The sequence below is a fragment of the Lycium ferocissimum genome, chromosome 11 (genome assembly GCF_029784015.1).
Source record: "Lycium ferocissimum isolate CSIRO_LF1 chromosome 11, AGI_CSIRO_Lferr_CH_V1, whole genome shotgun sequence".
Lineage (NCBI taxonomy): Eukaryota > Viridiplantae > Streptophyta > Magnoliopsida > Solanales > Solanaceae > Lycium > Lycium ferocissimum.
The window spans coordinates 15,162,301-15,167,657 of NC_081352.1; the positions used below are offsets into that span (position 1 = coordinate 15,162,301).

The window sequence follows — 5,357 nt, forward strand, 5'->3', positions numbered from 1 at the left end:
AATTATGAAAGTTGGAATTAAAATATCTGATTAGTTCATTCTAGGAAACATTTGATAACATTGAAATGATATAGTATAGATTAACGTGGTTCTTGCTTAAAAATGACACAAACATATCAAGAAGCAGTTCAAAACATGCGATGATATATTTGTGATCATTAATAATGTGACATTAAATAAAAACTAAACAATTTTGGAAGTTGTAATCAAAATATTGTGATGAGTTCCTTTGGAGACAGCCATTAAATTTTGAACGACATAGAGAAGATTAGCGTGATCCTTGCTTAAGGATGACAAACACAAATCTATAAATGGTGCAAAACATGTGTTGAGATATCTGTGGCTGTAAATAAAGTCACATTTAAGATAAAAGAGAAATTTCAATGTGGTTTTGCACCTGCCATGCCTAATTGTTGTCTAAAGTTTTTTTCTTTTCTGCAAATGGTAATTTATTGTTTATTTTTTATGTCTTCTATTAAACCGTATTAGTAATTTATTCAGCAGAGTATTTCACCAAGGTGAAGCATTCTACTCTATGATGATTCTGTGCCATATCATCGTTATTCCAGCTAAAAGTGAAACATGTTTAAACAAGGGACTTTAAAATCAAGTCGAATATGATGAATGTATGTCATATATTAAATACAATAGAAAGGATTTTGAAAGTTCTAATTAAACCTGTGATGAAATCCTTTGGAGACATCTAAAAAATTTGAAATCTTCATGATCATGTTCTTTTGATGTTCCATATATTCCTACCATTTCATATAATTTGTATAAAATAGTAATTTTAACATGCATATGTTATCACACAACTGTTACTTTATTCGAAGATTTTAATTAAAAGGATGGTGAAATTCTTAAATATATAAAATAGTACTAATCAATACTAGACTTTGTCATGTTAGTGTTTCAATCTTCAACCAAGCATGTCTCCATCTCGACAATTTAAATTTAACCCTATAAAATTAAAGGATATACTTTAAAATTCATCCACAAATGATTTTCTATACATTTATTTTTTACAATGATGATAAGTAAAACACAAGGTTAAATAGTTTCCTATGTTGGATTGTATTTACCAGACATATTTTCTACAACAACCTATTTGAACATTATTACACTTTTGACCTATTTACCCTCGTTGACCGATCCCCAAGTCCCATTAGTATGATTATTTCTCACGGGGATGGGCGACATGACTTTCGAGGTCAATAGGCGAGTTCTAGTAGGATTTGTGGAATTAGAGTCTTAAAGTAAAAAACCTTTGACCAATAGTTGAATTTTAGTTAAACATGCCCGTAATCGAATTATGAGCCCAGCTCCATTAGGGTTGGAATGTGATTTATGATTTGGTAGAGTCATTGGTTTGGTTCCCGAATGGCTTTGGTGTAATTTGAGTCATTCGTGGAGAAACTAGTTAAGTTAAAGAGTTAGAGTTGACCACGGTCAACATTTGTCATGACCCATTTTACGCTCGTGCAGGCACCTACCATTCCCACCTCGGTAGGCGAAACCTCAACCAAACCAAACTTTTTCTCTTACATAAACAACATAAACTTAATACAAAATTAAGACAATAACAGTAAGCGGAAGAAACTCAATATATATAAATCAAATTTGCGGAAGTTTTTACAACAATGTCATAGATCTAACTTCTTTCCCATGACCTAGTCTAGACAAGTACAAGAGCGACTAAGATTGAATAATAAACACAACAGTGAATATAAATGACTCAACCTCCATCTAGGAATGAGAATGATGGAGGCCTTCAAGATAAGCACTGTACATCGTCCGGAAAACATCAATCAATCAATATCCTGAAAAACTCTACACCCCGAAAAGGGTGTAGGAAGAGTAGTATCAGTATAACACTAGTACTGGTAAGCATCATAGGCCGATAATGGTTAGAAGAACATAACGGTAATAGAATTCATAAATAAGCGTGATAGGTAAAACTAGGTGAACAGTACACATTACCTACCACTCGGCTCAACCAATAAAGATTCTTATTCTTATCAATTCTTCCCTAGTGATCCATTTGCTTAACTTAAATAATACTCCCTCCTAACTCATCTAACATACAATAGAAAATTTGGCTCAAGTATCACATGTCAACTACCATTGCACTATTCACTCTTAGTATCAGGAAGTTATCTCATCATTATGATATTCATTATTCACCAGAATTTAGGAAGCCAAATATATACAATAGGACCAACTAGTATCAAATATAAGTAATTCAAGATCATGGCCTATGGTTAGAGCAACTAAATCCCACTGTGTCAAGTCTTAATACATCCAACCCGAATCAACATATCACAACCATATCACAAGAATATCACGAGAAGCCAAAAGGTACAATGCAGTGCAATAATGTATGAAATATGGATGCAATGCATATGCACTTCACGCATGTACTCTGATGATGGAACATCACATCTCGGCAGCACAAACCATAGGGGACCTGCAAAGTCTATGTACCCTCATGATTCTAGCAAATACCTCGGCAATCGCTACCAGCACTTATACCACGATTTTGGGATAAACATCGGACATCGGTCCTCACGTCACTCTCATCCAACTAAGCCCAGCTCATAATAGCGTTTCTTTGTATATCATCAATGTATCAACAGTATATCATAAAGGATGAGAATGCGTGCAAATGTATATGTGCAATATCAATAATCAAATGATTCTCAACTGTACCACATATGGGCACACCAAGAATATTAATAAAAGGCTACAAAATAAGCCACAATAGGATCACCATCATCACTAACTTAATACCAACAACTAAGGTGCTACAATATCATGATCAAGATATAGCACTAGTCACCAATACCCAACAAGGACAATATCACAACAACAACAACAACACATCATTTATTTACTTCCTTACGACATCAACATATGAAAAAATACGCTTTCTAACTCATAAGGTCAACCACTAAGCATCCAGTCTAGCGTCATTCCATGTTCCGTTAACTCATTTATCGTCTCCAATACCAAATTAGGATTGAATATTAATAAACATATGACATTATTATGTATGTCATGCGTGAAATACTCATCAATAGAACGTAATACGTCAAGTTCCATATAACTGTCTCCTAGGTCACATCGAAACCACTACTATACAAGGCAACACCAACACAAGAGTCTAGAGAGTCTACAGGCCACGAGCCGATACACATAAATCACATAATAGTACCAACCTAAGATTTCCATCCCAATCTCCGAAATCCTATACATGCATTCTCTGTTTCATCTAATTCTGTAATGACCTGTTTAGTTGTTATAGTGTTTTGACCCATTTAACCTTGTTGACCCTTCCCCCGAGTGTTGTTAGTATGATCTATGACTTAGTGAAGTCATTGTTTTGGGTCCCAAGGCGTTCGAGGATGTTTTGAGTCTCAAGTGAAGGCTTAGTTTCATAGTGTTGCGGTTGACTTGATCAACACCGGATTAAATTCATCTCTTTTGGGAATTTCAAGGTCACGGGTGAGTCCGTAACGTGGTTTACAATCAAAAAGGACATATAGTTTGTGTTCGGGAGGTTCCGGATGAGTTTAGGGGCTAAAACGAAGTTTTGAACATTTCAGAAATTTGAGCACCCGCTGTAGCGAAGGGTGAACCCACTGCAGCGAAGGGTACACCGGCTGCAGTGAAAATCTAGGGCAGAATGTTCATTTTTAAGTGCAATTTTCAAGTCTTTCCCCTCATAAACCAAAAAATAATTCCCCCAAAAGTGAGAGGCTATTTTCCCAGGGCTAGGGTGGAGTTCCTCCTTAAAGGTAAGTGCAAACCCTTACATAATTCATTATCTTCCCTTCTTCAAATCCCATGACAAGCTTAAGCTCCATTAATGGTGGGTGAAAGATTAGAACCTAAGAATTCATGAAACCTTCAATAGTTGGAGGGTTGGGGAGATAGCAATGGAAAAGTATTCACAAGCACTTTGGGGTAAGATTCTAACCCAATATTCATTATTTATTGTCAATTATCATCATCTCATAATCATCCTACACACTAACTGTGAAGAACTAATGGTTAAGAACCCTAGGGTTAAAAATAGAAAAGATAAATTTTGATATCTTGTGATGAATAGTATTCCATAAAATTAAGATTTAAGGTTAATTAGATGATGGGTAACATAATTGTGCTCTAAGTTTCCTGTTTTACCCTCATGAGCCGAGAGTCACATTGTAGGGGTATTTTGGGTATTTTTCTAAAAATATAAGAATTGTGGTATCATTGGACTCGTAGAGTACTATTTTGACTATATTGTATCTGAATTGTTAATAAAATTATAGTTTTGCCCTCGTGGCTCGGGTTTGGTTATTTTTGATCCACTTTTGAATTTTGGGTAAAACTATGGCAATATGGGTATCCTTAGGTTCGTATTCTGACGTATAATTAATTTTTGATAGACGTTAATCGTTTTGAGTTTCTCCAAAGAGGAAGGCAAGGCTAAGGTTTGGCGATTCGAGACTGTTGCGAGGCATTCCAGGTAGGTTATGACTTACTTTAGTTAGACTTTGATTAGCGAAACGTATGTATTGTGTAGAATTAATGGGAGAAAACATGATTAAGTCTTTATACATGTCATTTTGGTTGGATATTAGCAAGGTTGGTATGACTTTGGATTATTTGGGCTTGTCACCGTTATTTAAGCATTGTGAAGGTGTAGTTGTATCGATATTGTGGTTATTCGGGATAGATTTCTATTAGGTTGATTGTTGTTAATGGTGAATTTTTTCCCTGTTATTGTGATTAGACTTGTTACCTAAATGTTGTGTTGTAATACGTGTTGCAAACAATTCTCTCTTATTGTGACACATATCATCTTGAGTATGATTTGCTATTGATAATGAGTTTAGACTTGAATTGTGATATAAACTTCTGATAGCACGTAGATGAAAACTTGATGTATGATTTTATTGTTGATGATGATATATAATAAAATGGAGCACCTTGGTGATACAAGACTTAGTTGTGAGGTGTGCTTGTTATGTTGGGAAGTAAAGAGGGACATAGACTCTAATGTTGTCTAAGATGGTTTGCATGATTCATTTCATGGTTGAGCTGATTTATCAAAGTCTTGATATGACTTGTGGCTTGTGACTTGTACCTTCATTTTTAGTTTATTTGCATTGTTTTGCCATGCTTGCACTCATTTATGCATTCATACATTCATACATGATGGAAAGTGATGTCGAATTAGTAAAGAAGTTAATATAATCTTCTTAACTTGTGACACTATTTGGTACTTGATAACCGATCATTGAAAGTGATGTGACAATATATATATATATATATATATATATATGAAAAGGCACATTTGACCGGGGGTA

The 5,357-nt window shown here is 34.7% G+C and overlaps 1 non-coding gene across 1 annotated transcript; it reads left to right on the forward strand.

The window, feature by feature from the left end:
- Nucleotides 1–223: 223 nt before the first annotated feature.
- LOC132038723 (U6 spliceosomal RNA) lies at nucleotides 224–327 on the forward strand. Its single transcript, XR_009410208.1, has one exon. It is a non-coding gene; the product is annotated as a U6 spliceosomal RNA (small nuclear RNA).
- Nucleotides 328–5,357: the final 5,030 nt, after the last annotated feature.